Raw genomic sequence first — 17789 nt, 5'->3', positions numbered from 1 at the left:
CAGAGGCCTCACATGGTAGATGATTGCCATTTGTGACATTATAGTTTATTGAATCTTTAGATCTTTTTATTTACACTGTTAAAGGGCTCATTATAGTTCAGAACAAGGAGTAAGTGAAAATCTCTGATTAATTCCCTGGTTAATGGTAACATTTCTGAAGTCAGAGATAATATAAACTTTTAACAATGTGAAACATTTTCTTATCTCTTATGATTTGTTTTGGGATGGGGGATGCCGCTTGGTTTGAGCACAATATTTAATGGCCTATAGCTCTGGAAGCCCTGGCAGCTTCCCTTGCCAGACCTGAGCATTTACTTCCAATTTCCTGCCCCACTGTGGACGTCTGACCTCAGCCAGCGTCAAGGCTGCCACTGGCCCCCAGCTGCGGCCACTGCGGAGCATCCGAGTCATGCCAGAGAGGAGACCCGTGGCCTGGGCACCAGCAGATCTGCTGGAAAACAAAGCGGGCCGCTTACTCTGCTGAGACCTCTTGTGATGCTGAGCAAGGCTCCGTGACGGTGCTCCCCAGCTGAACCACGGGGCTGCAGGGAGGAGGGATATGCTGAAGGTAGAGAGCCAGGTGGAAGGGGGAGTCTGTGGTCTTCTGATAAATCCAGTGCGAACAACTTAGTGCTCCTAACTACCACTTTGGTCTGTTAGTTTGGGTTCACTCCAAGACAAGCAGCGTGTGAGATGTGTAGATGTGTTTGTACCTCTTAGGGAAAATGTGCTCCCTGTTTTCAAAATCACGTGGTCTGAGATGGGCAGGTTAGGGTGCCTGTTATCGCTGCCAACCCATGAATGGATCAGAAGAAGGGTTTTGCAAAAGAAGCTCATTTTAATTCAAATTATTATTAATAAAATGTGAAATTGGCTTGACTGTTCACTTTCTTCTGGTGGAAAAGAGAGCTCAGACTTGCAGCTCTGCTCTACTGACAGATTGTTGTCTCGCACTGCAAACACTGACTTTAAAGCCTCAGACCTTTACACTTGCAATTTAACCTCTTCGACCTCTACCCTTTTGACTTCAGCCTTTCATTAGGTGAAATACTGAGGCAGGTTGGATACATTAAAAGGAGTATTAGCGAGAAGAGAGGCAGTTGAATCAATAATGTCAGTAAAGGTAGACCTATTTATAGAGAAACAATGTCAGCATATGATAAACCTGTGAGTAAATTGGCTGAAAGCCCAGAGCTTTGTACTGGTTTGGAGAGCTGGAAGGAATCTGACTAGCAACAAGCATGGTCGGTAATCCTAGGGCTCAGAAATGTCAGCCTTGCCCACTGGGGAACTGAAAAAGAAGTGTCCTGGGGCATAAAGGGAGGAAAGAAGGGAAGGAAGGACAGAAGGAAGGACGGAAGGACGGAAGGACGGACAGAAGGAAGGACGGAAGGAAGGACGGAAGGACAGAAGGACGGAAGGAAGGACAGAAGGAAGGAAAATAGCCATATTTTCAAGTATTGCCAAAGGGAAATGCCAAGCCCTGTTAAGGCTGGGTGGCAATAGTGAAAGCTAAGGTCCCTGTTTACACTCTCTAAAATGGGGCTGAGCAGGCTGTGAACCATGCAGCCTTGCAGCCACACATAAGCCTGAAGGCACCTAAAATCAATTGCCACCTCCAAATTCAAGACAAAAACCTGTCCAGGTAGTCAGAAAAAATGTCTCATATGTACTGAATAAAGTCATGAGTCCCTCCATTGATCACCAAGAGAAGAAACTTGGCAACTTCAGAGTCTGCTTTACCCTAACCAATCTAATGTTTGGGTTTGGCTATCTTTAAGATAAGAGAACACTCAAAGAAAATCGAATAGCGTCTTAAGCCTGTGCTAGTAACTAACTTTAACAGTGGTAGATGTAACATCTATTTCTTTTCATCAACTCTATACAAAGCCAAGGGTTGGCTTCACTAGGGGAAAGTTGATGTTGTTATAGACATCAGTCAGAGGACACTGGGGCCTGCCATGAAGAGTCATGTTCTCAGCATAATCCTGGTAATTATAGTTAGCTGGAAAATTTTTAAAAATTAGCATTTCTGTTTCACACGAATATTTAAGCAACCTTTCTAGTTTCAAAGCAAACTGCTTTTTCTCCACAGTTGTCAAAATTCCTCTTATCCACACCTTGAGGACCAAAATTCCAAGTTTAGGGCAATTCCTTTGTGCCCTTCCCAGAGCATGCTGACAACTTCACTTGATGATATTAGCCCAAGTTACAAAGTGTCCTTTGTTTTCTTGTTGTTGTCTTAGGTTCTGAGATGGCTGCAGAGGAGTAGGACGCAGCAGATGATGTGGGTGGCTACGTTTCTGTTTAACTAACTCTTCCTCTAATTTTTTGTCTTCGCAATTCACTGCTGTTGTGGGCAGGCTGACAAGCCAGGAATGTAAGATTACATGAAACCCTATAGCCTCATGTTTGCAGTGGGAAGTTCAGAGGAGCCTTCAAACAGATAAATACCCACTCAGAAATGCAGCCGGTGAGATCAAGCCTCTGTCCTGAGTCATGGAAAAGACGAGTAGAGCCAGATGTGTAACACACAAATGTGTGGGCATTATAGCATTGCTACGCTGCATGTTCCTGACACACAAATACAGGGGCAGAGAGCCCCAGGGGCAGACCTGCAGCAGAGCACATAAATCCCCTGAGTCCTACCAAAAATCTACAGAATTGGGACCTACCACGGAATCTCAGTCATCATCTGAAGTAAGTGATCAGGTACATCGGTGGCAGCGTAGTAAGTCCTGCGGGCAGAGGGCCTTGAGAGTGATGGTATCCGAGAGCCATATCCTAAACCATGCTGGGAATGGTGGTTCTGTTATGGCAGACCCGGTGTTAGCCCAGTCCTGACCACAGAGCACATGTGCTAAATGTCCCAAACAGAAGGTACATAAAAAGGGAAAGGGCTATCGATCATGTCAAGACTCCCTGCCAATGCATCCGTGCCCCCAAACATGGAGTAAATACCTTTACATGCTTGTTTTTAAAGAGTCAGGACTACAACCTGTCTCAAATCCCCTCCACTTTATTAACATTGAGAATGTGTCCTTTGATATAAACTCTTCTAGAAATGATTCAGATGAATTAGCACAGGAAAATCTTGCTGAGTTGGAAAGTGCTGAATGGGAAGCGGTGCAGTCAGTGAATAATGAAAGTAAACCATCACTCTGAAGCATGACTAATGGTGACATGGCCTGTCTAGGAGAACAAATAACCAAAAGACACACTACTTGGCCCCAAAACTGGGCTGAACATTTTTTGAAATCACTTCGCTGCTGTACGAAGACTATTAACAAAACAGGAAACCCTACTGACTTGTGGACTACAAGTCCAAAGGAGAGATAGACGATTCACTTTGTAAAAGAGCAGGACTTATTACTCTTAGAGGCAATATTAATAGATCCATCCAAAATTGCCCGTGGAACAGATCTATCGACAGTGCCAAAAATCTTTAGCTGAAAAATGTGCAGAGAAACTTGAATCTGCAATGTAGAATGCTGCAGTGAAGTGATTACATTTTGTGGCACCTAAAATGCTTTTATCAAAAGATGACTTGACAAGACATGGAGATAGCTAAATGCTCACGACTGAATGTCAATCAAAAACTTACACATAGTATTCACGGTGCAGGCTGAGCCTCAGATTGGCAAAGGGAAAAATACTAAAATAAGGCTTACGGAGAGTATGTTTGAAATAGATAGGAGATATCTTTTGCAATCTAAGTACATTCATTCTGCTTCTTGGATGCATTGGGTGTGGTTTCACTGGCTGCATCGGAAATGTATTTGCCCCGCAGTGTCTCACTGAGGAGCCCAGGGGTACACAAGTGGCAGGGGCAAGGTGTGGCCCCAGGACAGGGCTGGAGAAGTGTTCAGCTCAGTGTTGGTGGCCCAGCAGCTGATGGCTGCCAGCTGTAACATGCAATGAAAGAAATAGCTGCCACCAAGAACATGTCTTTTCTTTCCGACAGGCAAGCACAGCTGTGCTGCGATTTGCCTTTAGCACAGCGACCCACCGTATGCACGCTCCCACACCGAGTACTTGCCACCAGCAGGAAGGCCACCCCTGCCCACAACTTTTAGCACAGCCCAAGAGCCCCATAACTCACCCATTCAGCATCACAGCACACGTCCCAGTCCTCATCTTCTCTGGGGTGGCCAGGAAAAGGACAGCCCACATTTCCAGCGGTCCCCCGGGACCTAGTGACGCTTGTTTAAATGACCGGCTCTCTGTAGGCAGGCCTGGCTCCTCACCGCAGCAATGGTCACTGACAGCACACGTGTCCTGCCCTGGAGGGGGACCTGCAGCTGAAAACGAAATTCACAGTCATTGCAAACACTCTGTAAGTTATTAATTTTGCTATGGAAAAAAACCCCAAAGTAGTAGAGAAATTATGTGCCAAAGAGTCCGTGGCTGCACAGAGCTGAGGCCCAGGAAGACCCTGCTGCTGGTCACAGAGAGGAGGAGCACAAACTTCCCTTTCCTTTCTGTGGCCCAGCTGAAATAAGGGACATACCTGAGAAAAGGACAGGGTTGAATTATTGCACTGTTAAAAACAGGAGTGAAAGGAAGGTAAATGAAGCCTCATGCTTGATCTGCCATTCCCTTGCAACTGTCTAGTTGCCTTCTATGCCCAAAGGCTTTGCAAAAGAAGGAGCAGAATGAAAGAGAATTGCCTTAAAGAGGTCAAATACACCTATTAAGATGAAGAAAGCAAATTTTGCTATAGGGTATATGTATATGTGTATGTATCACTTAAATCTTTCAATAGGTAGACCTCCTTTGTGCTCCCAACACAGCACTGGCTATATTACACAACTCTATTTACTCCTTTAGTTAACATGAATGAGCAGTTACCACAGCAATTATTACGTTTTATGATGTACATAAAGTTTCTGATACAGTTAAGAGATAGGGTCAGTGTTCAAGCTTAGCTCAGCATTTAGCAAGCTTTCCTTCCTGGATGTTTAGATTACTTAGGAAAGCCTTAACCCCTACAACATAACGAAGGGCTGGAAAGTTGTAGGGTAATTTGTAGGAGAAGGATGTGTATGAGGATATGTGCACTATTATAAAGCTCAATAAATAATCACTTGAAATCACTGGCATTTAGGACTCTCCAGAGAGGAGCTTTCCCAGCCAGCTCTTGATCCCTCGTGCCCTGAGTAATTCCAGATTACATACATGGACTTTGTGGAAGTGTACCTGACATCAGAAACCCACCGTGTATTTCCAAAATGCACATTAATTGGCTCCAGACAGTGGCAAGGGGGTCGTACGTGGCTACAACTGTAGGGCTTCGGCTCCCGCGTCCCCAGCGCGGCTCAAAGGGAAAATGGTGAGAGCACAAATGGCCAGAGCTGGGGGAGTGATGGGAGATGTCCTCTGCTTGCATTTTATTGAGAGAGCCCATAAAATTCAAAATCCAGCTGTGCACATTGTTGTAGCCTGCCTATTAAGAGGGCGGCATTTTCTCATGCCTATGATTGATATGGGTTTAGGCACATCTGTGTACTCGCTTAACCCCCTTCCCTCCACCCGCTCCATCTCAAGCCCCTGTGTAGACATGAAAAGTGGGGATTTGTCTTTTGTACGTGAGGGTATAAAAGGCTTCTTGACTTCCACTGAAGGACAGTAAGTGGCGGTTCACTTTGATTCCCTGTCGATGCTGATTTTACCTTGGTTTTACCCCAGGAAAATACAGCCTTCCAGCACTGGGATACTCATCCCCTTTCTTTTCTTCACCTCTAAGGCACAGGAAAGGGTAGCTTGGCAAAGCAGCCCAGGCACATTTTGCAACAGATAATCTATGGCTTTAGTAAAAATGCACGTGAAAGCATTTCAAGCCCACATTTCAGTAAACATTCTCCAGAATTTGTGGCTATTTATCAAATATGAATGCACATTTCAGGATAAGGATCTCATTTCCCTCTGGTGTTTTTGTTCCAAAAATAATTGGAAGTGACAATACAGAGAAAGATGATGTTTCAACTTCATGTTTAAAATAAATATAAGGCTGTCATCAGAGCCAAGCTGTCTTGTGAAGATCCCTCTCACAGGAGTCAACAGGCAGCTCTACTGATAGAGAATCGTGTTCCATTATTGATTAGCTTTTAAGTTCTTGTTACATATTAGATTAGGATCACTGTATGCATAGGGAATGAATAGCCCAATTACAGTCTAAAATAGCTCATCTCAAAGTGGTTTAGAATTTTGATATAGAAAGAATTTTAAGGAAATTACAGGGTTTATTAAGAAAGCCTTCAAGGCAGATATTTACATTTTTATTGCATGGCTTTTCATGGTGGGGAGAGCAAAATCTTTCTCCTTTATTGCACAAAGGCTGGTTTTAGCTCCCACCCAATTATGTTTGTAAAAGTTTGGGAGTAAAGGGTTGTTGTGGCTTAACCCAGCCCGCAGCTAAGTACTACACAGCTGCTCACTCACTACCCCCTAGTGGGACAGGGGAGAGAATAGAAAGGTAAATGTACAAGAACTCATGGGTTGAGATAAGGACAGTTTAGTGAAATAAAGGGAATAAACAAACAAACAAACAAACAAAATAATAATAATAAAAAAGGGCAAGTGCTGCCCATATAATATGGAATGTCCCCTGGGCCAGCCTGGGCCTCCTGTGCTGGCTGTGTCCCCTCCCAGCTCCTGGTGCTCCCCCAGGTACCTCTCTGGCAGGGCAGCACGAGGAGCTGAAACGTCCTTGGCTTAGTGCAAGCACTGCTCTGCAACAGCTAAAGCATTGGTGAGTTATCACCATTGTTTTTATCAAAAATCTAAAACACCGCAACATACCAGCCACTCTGAAGAAAACTAATTCTATCCCAACCAAAATCAGGACAGGGAGTGGTGTGTTTATTTACTTTTCTGCATAGAAAAACAAGCAGCACCTCTGGGCTCCCCCATTTTAAAGGTGAGCACCCTGCACTGAAGCATGGCCTCTCAGTGATGCACAGCTCCAGGACTTGTTTTGGAAGCAGTGATGTTTCTCAGCAGAATCTGGCAAGCTATTTCTTATTCTTTTATGCAGGAGGAAAATCTAGAGACAGTGCTAAAACAGTCACAGATCCCTGAAGCTGGCACTCAAGGGCATTGAGCAGTGACCAAAGGTAACCTAGAGCAGAGCAGAGGTAACCCACTCAAGCACATGCTAGCACCCAGCAAAGGCACCCACGTGGGTGGCCCTGGCTCATGGGGATTTGGGAACAGGACTCAAAATTCAGCATTTCTGAGAGGGATGCTTAACCTGTTTCAGTGTTGTCCATGGCTACAGCAATTCAAGGGATTTGTACGTAATTTTCAATAAATAAATAAATCAGTTTGTTTGCTTTTGGAGGAGTTTGAATTAGCTTTCTTAAAAATAACTTTGATTATTTTTTTTTAAATTGTCCAAAACATAATCATATTTAATTGCAAAATAATTTTTAACTTGGGGGAGGCCAAGGGGAAGCTCAAACTCGCAGTGTTCACTCATCACAATGCCAACAACATTGCATTTCACAGCTTTCATTACGCATATACCTGAATACTTTTGGTATAGAAAATAACCGCCCTTTTTCTACAGAGAATTTCCAGCCTTCAGCAAGGTGGAACAGTTTTAAAAACTGATCTGCCTTTCCCTCAAATTTGCCTAATTAATCATTCCTCTTTGTAGGTTAATCTCCCATACGAGGCTAGTGTTGACCACATCTCCAGCAAAGCATGGAAAAGGTCAGCAGAAATAGATTTTCTGAGGCCTTAGAGGGACTCTGTGGGCAAATGGTCACCGCCACCCGACACTGCAAAAGTGTGATTAAAGGTAAACAGGAGAACCAGGTGGGAGAGTTGCATGACACTAGGATCCTTGCCAATGTAAAACTGCAGTGAAAATGTTCAGTAAGTACTCCGGGCCCACTGACTGTGGGAGGTAAAAATGAAATCTTCTTTAGAGAAAAGTCCTGCTCGCATAATTTTACATCACAGACAGACTCATAGTATTCCTGCCACACAGGAAGCCCAAGTTTCCTTATTTTTGCATGGTTGCAGGCAACGTAAGCAAACTGGCAGCTTTCATTCAAGTAATCTTTGCGTATTAGAGAAATATGTCAAAGACTTCATATATGTGTGCACACAATGTCACACAATGGGCTGCTCAGGTTAGATCTCTCTCTCTCTCACCCTGCTGAACTGTATGCTAAAATATCCTATGTAAAGTTACAGTCCCTTTCCAAATGATGACTAATTCTGCACCTTGCTGGGTACAGTAGTTTAATCCAGGGTAGTATTTTTTTGAACTGAGACTGCCCACACATGTTTAAAATTAAACAGGCTCAAGAGAACCTACCTTGTGCCCCGCATATGAATGCTTGCTGGCTGCAAAATCCAAGACACAGTCCTAGTAGATGGCTGCTCCACTTTGTGCACATCTGCAATCCAACAGGGAAAAACGTCTTCATGCAGGAAAAGTACAGCTGAATTTAGTGAGAAAGTAGGCTGGCACAAGCCCATGGGGCTGGGTACTAAACCTGGGGCTGCTCTTGCTGTGAGTACATGGATCCTCATGAGTGGGTAGTGGACATGCCAGGAGGAGTCAAAATAAAGTGCATGGACTAAATGATGAGCTGGATCAACCACTCGGTGTCAAATTCTGGAAGTTCAAAATGACCCTTGCCCCGGGACATTGTGGGAGGCAATGCCTCCAGAAGCAAACAGGGTTTGCATGCTGCAGTGAAAGGGAATTTCACCATTTGCTTCATTAAGACAGGCCTATCAAGCACAGCAGCAGAGCCTACCTGAGGTGCTAGCTGGAAAAATCAGACAGAGCTGGTAAAACCAGGCTCTTTATGCCTTTCTTTTGCCAGGGTGAGGAAAAGTAGCCAGTGAGTATATCTGCATGGCTACCTGGAGCTCAGCTCAGGGATGTCTGGACACGTAGAAACAAAAGTCAGCAAGGCCAAGCCTGGCTATCACCTGTGCCCACTGAACAACTCCAGACTTGAACTTTCAGGGAAAAGCAGGGCTTATTAGCTACCCTGAAAACCACCCAGGCCTCAGCCCATGCTGAGGCTTAGCCAAAGCTCCCAGACCACTGTGTGCTCCAGGAGCTGCTCCATCACTTGTCAGTGCCTCTGGGCTCTGGTGTCCAAATGTCCCTTTATTTAGCCTACAGCATAGACGATTTCTGTTAGCAAACAAAACTTTTACAGGCAAACAGACCAAGTTGACAAATGCGTAATGGATGGGTTGAACCCTCATTAGAGCACTGTTCTTCTGACAATCTGCATGGCCCATCATCTACATTAGATAACTTCCTGAAGTGTTAAACACATGTACAACGCTTACCTAAATGGGTAGTTACTGAGGACATAGTACTTTGTTCCTAATGGTGCAGTTTGAAGCCCATAAGCAAGGACAGAGTGCTCTCTGAAATAAAAAATAAAAAAATTAAAAAATTACTATTGCTATTGTTATTACTGCTAAAACCTTATAATTAGAAATGTTTCTTTGCTTTCTTTTACCTCAATAAAACAAGAGCAATTATGTAGCCTCATCCATTTCTCTAAAGGGCTATGGAGAAATACTGCTTTCAAGAAAAAATAAGTGATAATTTCATAAAAATATATAAAACAAAATACTCAAGGCGTTTTTGAGAGGCATTCTCACATATTGCTGAAATTACACGCAATGTGTGAAAATTTGCATAACAAATGTGACAAGATGGTTACTTAAGGGACTGAAACAGAAGGAATAAAATATATATTAGATACCTCAGCTCTCATTAATTATTATTCTGAATGAGAAATAATGCCAGGAGCAAGAGGGGTGCCAGAAGAAGCAGTGGGGAAATATATTATCATGTATTTAAAAACCTTTAGAAGGTATAATAATAATTAGGAAATTATTGCATTACTGATCTCTTTTAGTAGCAGAGCAACCACCTGTTCACACTTTTATTAATCGCTTGCTTGCCTCTTCCTTAAAGATTGTCTGTGAAGATCATGAAAGGAAAAGCTACCTGAGCAGAAAAGAGGGTACAGAATTCATGCTATGCAAGGGAAAAAAAAACACTATAAAATTCATAATTTTAATTAAGAATCACATGTGGAAAGGCAGTAATATTTTGAGACCGTTTTATAGCAAAACATAATTTGGCTTCAAACAATAGATGGAAGATGGGGAGTATTATTATTATTGATTTTGTTAATTTGCTGCAAATGCCCTGCCTTACCCAGCTTTGTCTTCGCAGCGCTCCCCAGAAGAGCATGGCAGCGGTGATGTCGCGAGGCAGCTCTGCTTGCTGCTCAGCGCCGGGTGCTGTGCGAGCTCTGGTGCCCTGCCACCAAGAGCATCCCCGGGGTCAGGTCATCGCTGCACTGGGAAACTGCAGCCCTCCTATTTCAGGACATAGCACCGGTTAAGGTATGAGTGAAATGTTTGTGCTTTAACCTAAAACAGAGAAACCCATTTTTCTGTCAATGTATTTCCTTAAAACCTGCCTGGAATCAGCACAGAATTTCCTGTCTGCTCCTTGCTGCAGTCAAATCTTGTTCTCGTATCTCCTTAAAATTTTTGTCTTGGCCTTCTCTGGGATCACCATCTCCCACAGACAGCAGCATTGCTTAAATGCAAAAGTCCATGTCCATTTTCCCCATCAGTCTCCCTTATGTTTCTTTTCCCCGTTCCTTCTTTTGAACTTCTCTCCCAGCTTCACCACTTTGAGGTTATTTCCTGACTGCCTTGTCTTGTGAAACATTTTGGAGGTCTGTTCTTCTCCATGTGTTCTCCATCCAGGAGGTTCTGAACTCAAACACAAGTCCAGATGCCATGGTGTGGGCATCTCCACCCTGCTCTGTCCCATGGCCTAGTCTGACCTCATGAAGGAGATGGATTAAGTGAGCTCAATATGGACAGAAAGAGGTGGGAGAAGGAAACCTGGTCTGTGGTGGCACTCGTAGCTTGGTAAATATCTGCTACTATTCCTCATCCTCCTGGGAAAAAAAGCATTTCCTGACATCTCTTTTCACTTTTAAGCCCAACCCTTAGGTGTTGCAGGGTAAAGGAGATGGGGAAGGAGACAAAACACTTTGCACCAGGGTCCTCTGGGTCTGGGTCCTGACACGAACTGGCAGCAGAGATCCACTCGTGGGGCAGAAATTTGCACCCTGCCACACAGGTGCCACATGACTCCATGGCAGAGGGCTGGAAAAGGAATTTCATTGCATCCACTTCCCATACTGCACATGAATTCAGCAGTTATTAAGAGCAAAATCCATTTAAAATCATTTTAAGAGTGAAAATAAGGCCCTTTCTGGGGATATTATTTCTAAGTCATGTTTTACTCTGCCATTAATATACTTTTGGAATGCATGAGAGCTCCTTGCACCCAAGGCAGGTAATAATGGTCTATTAAAAGACACCATCTCTGTTCCCTAATGCTCTATCAAAGGTACATTGATGAAAATAGCCATCTGACTGCTCTCATCAGCTTTAAGAAATTCCATAAAAGAAAGAAATATGCTTTCCTCGTAATTGCTTTTGTCTAAGATTTATGACAATGTGAGTAACGGATAAACCAGGCACTTGCTGAACAAGGCTCAGATTTAAGATGGGCCGATGCTAACAAGGAGATGTCCGACTAAGCGATGCATTTCTTGAAAGAAACTTGGAAGTGTTTGCAAAAGCCATATTTACCTCACACACCTGGCTGCATTCCCTGATGGTGTAAACACACGCAGCTCTGGTGAGGCCAAAGGTCCTGCATCGCCTTGCTCTAGGGGTAAATTTGGATCTAGGAGGCCAGACACTCGAACAACTCACATGCTGAGAGGACTTGACAACATCTGGAAGATGTCCTTGTGTGACTATACAGCTGAATAAGCAGTAGCATGTTTTGTGCCACCTATACCCAATGAAGCTGCATGTGTAAAGAGCATCACATGCCTGGGGATAGTGCCTGCATGCCCGGCAAAGCTGTTCATACTCGTGACAACAGTAAAGGTAATGACAGTGGGAATGGACTGCGTGATTAGCACTGTGGGTAATTATATCCCATTTGACAGCTAGTCATTTGGTTTAAACAGGTGGAGATGCAATGGTCATTGCTGCGCCTCTTTACCGTTCTGTCAATAATATGGCCCTGCGAGCATTTGGCTCCAAGATTACCTAAAGCACAGGACTGACACTAGGGAGATTCTTTATCTATTTTTAGCTCTGCTATTGGTTTTTGGTGCAAACATCAAGTCACTTTAATTTTTGTCCTTGTCTTTTCCATCTCCAAAAGAGGAATAATGATTCCTTGCCTGATTTCATTGCACTTTAGAAGGCAATCAGATACTACAGATGTAAGTGCCATTTAAATGCTTGTAAACATGCCCGTGTCCCTCTGTATGGTGAGGCAATCACTGCACTCTCAAGAAGTGCAAACAAATTATTCAGCTGTATGTAGTGAGGGTCTACAATCGTTACTGTATGCACGCTTCTGAGATTGCTTCACTTCTGTGTGCCCACCTATATGTCCACAGGCGTAAGTCTACCCTAAATGAGTGAGACTGAAGTTGTGCACCTTGAAATTAAGCAATGCCACCATAAAGGTTGGCGAGACAGGGGACACCCATGTAGTAGAGGATTTAGGCTTTTCCAAAATCTTTTGCATGATGCCCAACACAAGCTGTTGCACTGTTCCTCCTCTGCACGTGCTAACTTAGTCAAGCTTCTTACCCAGTCTGCAGGCAGGCACCACACTGTACATCCTCCCATCAATGTCTGGCCTGCCCAGTACCACCTCCATCAAGCTCAGAGGTCTGGCTTCTGTTCCCAGAGTGACTGCTGACCTACATCAGGCTGTGGAACAACATTTTGGGGAGCCCAGCTTAAGCTCGGGGATAGCCCAGCCCCACAGAGAAGTGGAGAGGAGGTGGTGAGCATCAGCCAGTCAGTGCTAAGTGTGACTGGTGTAGGATTGTGAGCTTTTTGGATTCTAAGCTGCCAAAATCTGAGTCTATACAAACCTGCATGCTCCTTCAAGAACTGCCTCTTTTTCTCTCTTTACATATATACACATTTTAGGATTCTTAACAGGTCTATATTTGGGTATTTTCACTCAGAAAAAAAAAACAAAAAACAAAAAAAACATAGCCAGCAAAATTCTACACCAAAGATTTGAAGCTTGTCAGAGCCATAAGTAAGAGCACAGTATAAGAGGGGAAATGTCAGTCCTTTTGGTAAGAGGCAGTACTGCAGCCATACTTTTAATACCCCAGCTATTTACTCAGCTTCTCCTTTTTTTAGCTAATTACACCAGGAAGACTTTATGGAAACAGTTGCCAAATGCTTAAATGAGAGCATTTCAGCCATTATTTCAGTCCTAGGTTCCTATAGTAAAATGCACATGCTCACTTCGTGCATTCAGTTGTGAATGTCTGACATATCAGTGATTAATTAATATTAACGGCAGAAATCACTTCAGATTTGCTTTATGCTAGAAATCACACACAATCCTGGCTCTAATCACTCGGCACATAAAGAAACTTTAATTGATAACCCAGGTTTAATATCCATCAGGAATGGATTCTGTAGGAGGAACAGAGCAATGTTCCCTATAATCATCCTAGAGGAGATAGAAAGCTTGTTCTACCAACATCAAAGAAGATTAGGCAGCAGAAGCCTGATAGTAAAGTAGCAATTATGGAGTGTGTTTTTTTTAATTCTGTGCACCTGCTTCATCAAAATAATAGGCATCTTTTAGCAAAATAACCTGAAACTCAGTTCACTGACTCTCAATTATCTGATGCTGGGAAATGCATCTGGAGAGACATGAAAAAAGGTGACAGACACAGAGAGAAATAAAGAGAAGGGGGAAATTAGAATGAGGGAAAATATGAAGGCCTATCTAAGTGGGTGTCATAAATATCCTGCACCTCAGGCTGATTACAGAAAGGGAATATTTTTGCTGAGTTAGGATTGTGCCATTGGGCATGTTTGACCAAATCAGTCCCTGGTGCCTTTGGGCAATGCCTCTGACTGTAGTGAACAGCTTACACCAGGGATGGATTTGGCTCATTGCTTTTTAGGGGAAATTTAGGCATCAACATGAGCAAGGTAAGCTCAGGGTAACTTTCCACAGATGTTTCAGGCTGCATAGTTCAAAGCAAAAATAACTATCCTCAAATTCCCCTTATCAGGTAGTCTTGCTATACAGAAATAGGAAAGACCCCATAAGTTTATTTCAAAACATGACTGAAATTAGAGTGGAGCCAAGCTTTCCTGAAACTGGGAAGGAGAAGAGAACCCAGGCACAGTCTTAGTTTCACTTGAGGGACTGCACCCCCATTCCTGGAAAAGCACGAGGCAGACCCTGGGACCTAAACTTACAAAGCTTGTTGGAGGCTCACTACAATTCCTTGTCAGGGTCCACAGGTGTTGTTTGTTTGTTTGTTTTTTAATAAATCCCAATCTTGTCTGAAAACACTTTTTTCAGAGGACTGTGGACAATTCCTTTAAACACTTCATGATCTACTGTCCTGAAACCTCCACAGGCAGAGCAGTTAACAGAGAAAAGCCACATTACCAACCTCATTACTGGGCAGAGTTCTTGCCAGGCCCAGGAGAAAATCAAGGACAGCATTTTTCTGCCTCACATCTTTGTTGACTTCACTATGCCCTCTCACACACATCTCATTCCTTCCTCCATTGTATAAAACCACCTCCACCTCTTTCTAACTCAGAAATGAGCCCTACATTGAGCTGGACAGTATTGTTCCTTCTCCATATTTTATCTCCTGAGCCATTGTGGCACATGTTCGAGCACCCATGAACCTGTGAGAGGCCCAAGGCAGGGGGAACTTACCACCATGTCTTCCTCGGCACACCTTCTCCTGGCTCGGGACTTCCCCCATCTTCAGAGTTGGTCGCCTTGTGAGATAGCCCTCTGGGTGAATGTGGGCTGAGAGCACGCGTAGACCTGTGGCTCACCGATCATGGTAGGCACAGGCTGATCCTTCAGCAAGAATCACAACCACATCCCACCTCGCACATACGAGGTAGAAGCAATTCCTTTGTAATTAAGTAGAATATTTTTGTGTGAATTCCAAATGAACCTTTGTAACATTATCATTAGTTTTCAATACATCTCTTATTTTACCTCATTAGAATTATTGGTAATAAATGGTAGTAACTGGATTGTAATTAAATAGGAATTAAAATATGACTTCTTAATGAACTACAGCAAAGCAATCACTATTTCAATATACATTAACTGCTGTTCTGTCAGGAATACAGGCAACTCATTTTTAATGAATTGTTACAAATTATTATGAATATATGGCCTAAGCCTACAAAATAGTCTCACATCAGTAACTGTGCCTGGTAGATGTCAGCCAGCTGTGCAGTGAGCAGATCTACCCAAGGAACTTGGGACTTGCAAGATGCTAATGCCAACAGAGGAAACACTGAATTATATTTCCGCAATAAACTTTTTTTTTATTATTATTTTCCAGGATGTTGCAGTTGATTTACACAAAGCCTAAGCAAGGAGGCATTGGGTGTGTCATCAGGGGAAGTGGACTAAAAGGTGTGAGAACACAATAGCAATAATACATGAGACAAGTGCATTTTTATGCTGTTGGTTCCTGGATGATTATAATAAAAGTGCTTTGTAATAGGTCCCAGGGTGGTAAACTGCATACAGAAAACCCCATTTTATTTATTTATTTCTCCATTTCTTTATGCCTTTCTCTCTCTGTATATAAATTTATATATATAAATATATGCATGAATGAAATTTCATTTCTAGGACTTGTGCAGATTTAAAAGCCACAGATAACATGCTTCTTTGTATTACTTTTGGAGATGTAAGAGGCACTCTGTATAAGGATGTGCAAGCTGTGAGCCATGCACGTAAAAGTACCGACTACCTAGCAGAGGTTTTGAAGCAACAGTCGGGTGGGCTTGTTCTGGTTTGATGGGATGGGTAGGGGAGTGAACCCAGAGCACGCATGAAGTGCTGAAAACCAGCTGTCTGTTTGCACTTTGAAACCTCCAAGGCAGACCAGCACCGCGCATCCCACCGAGCAGCCCCACAGCCAGGCACCTTCTGCCCCCAGTGACCGACACTGGCCTGAATTCCCCAGGCTTTCACAGGCTGCAATGCCGCCACCCCCCCTCCCACCCCAGGATATACTGAGGACTTTTTTTACCATTCAGGCTCCTCATTTCTGCCCCTCATCATTATCTCAGGCTGTTGATTTCTAAGGGACAGGCAGCAGTTGGCCACCACGGACACGGGAGAGCCAGCTCCCTTGGTCATGGCGCAAACATTCCTCACTGGTTTGATCACAAGGCCTGTTTTAGAACGTTTTCACATGCCCTGAAATGTCTTAATTTCTCTATTTGTTCTCCATCTCTATCTTTTTACCTCTCGTCATCCTTCAGGGCCAGCACCTGACTCTGATATTTACAGTCCCATTGGATTTCCAGAGGAAATTCAGAACTAGGCTGAGGACGGGATTCCTGAGAGCCACGGGCCCACCGCAAGGTGCAGCTGCAGGAGAGGGCAGCATGCTTCTTCGGTGTGTTACTCATACCCAAATTTAAATCACAGAGATTGAACAGGGCAGGCAAACTCACTTTTTCAATTTTGTTACCTAATCAAAACTCTAAAGCTTCCTAGTGCCGGAGAGTGTTCGCATATCATCCACTTTCCATATCCAATGCTGACAAAACAATAAGGCAGGAATAACATAAGTCGTGAGAAAACTAGTCTGTCTCATAAATCTTCCCAGGAAAGTGGCTGCTGTTTTATGTTATTGCAGTGTGTTGTTTCCAATGAAGTGATTACTGTTAGATGTATTTTTAAATTGGTTTTGGTATTTTTAAAAATACATGACTTTGAGAGTGATAGAAACAAGATTGAGTGGCGCTAGACAGTGCCTACAATATGATTAACTTTTTCCCAGACCAACTACTTCCAAAATTAAAGTTACCAATAGAGCTACTGTCAACTTTCACCTGTCTGAAAAGGGCTCGTTGGAGTCTGTGAAATATATGCAATTACCCAGTGCCCCCCCAAACCCTCCTCTTGCTTCAGACACTACATCGCTTGCTTTCTGCTTCAAGATGTCTGATTAATGATCACTAGTGTTATTTTAAAGTGTGAACGTGTAAGTTTAGGCACCAGAGCTCTGTAACAGAGCCTCGAGTTACTTCGCCTTGCGACAGAAAGGTTGTGGCTTCTGTCCATGGAGGTGAGGAACAGCTTTGGGTATTAACAGGTTCAGCTGAAGGCATATATGCACGCAAAAAGGCTGAGCTAGATTTACTCAGCTCCAAATCCATGTTAACCTTTTCCAGGTGAGATAAAGTTCATTTGGAAGACATTCAAAGCAATAAATATCAGGCAAGAGGCTTTCTCAGGGTTTTACAAGTCATTAAAACTCCAGGTAGATTTTACCTATCAAAGGCTTCACTTGCGGACTGCTGTGCTCACACAGACCTTTTCCTGGATATCGTCTTATCACTTCCAGCAGCTAACAAAGCCTGCAGCCACCCCAGGGCCCACCTACAGGATCCCTCTGCCTGCTGTGTGCTGCACAGACCAGGCAGTGCGGGGTTAAACTTACCCAGACACGGGAGACTCAATAAGAGGCAAAAGGAAAATGAATTAGAGGAAAATCAACAGGCAGCAAAGGAAAAACTAAATTACATTTCATGTACACACATGCACTCCTTTGGCTGCAGGGGCCGAAAATGTAGCCAAAACTGGGCTGTTTTCATTCTAAACAGTGTATCAATCCATTGATTAATTTTAC

Source organism: Cygnus atratus, chromosome 13 (assembly GCF_013377495.2).
Source record: "Cygnus atratus isolate AKBS03 ecotype Queensland, Australia chromosome 13, CAtr_DNAZoo_HiC_assembly, whole genome shotgun sequence".
In the NCBI taxonomy this organism is placed as follows: domain Eukaryota; kingdom Metazoa; phylum Chordata; class Aves; order Anseriformes; family Anatidae; genus Cygnus; species Cygnus atratus.
Note: the sequence above shows the minus strand (reverse complement) of the source record.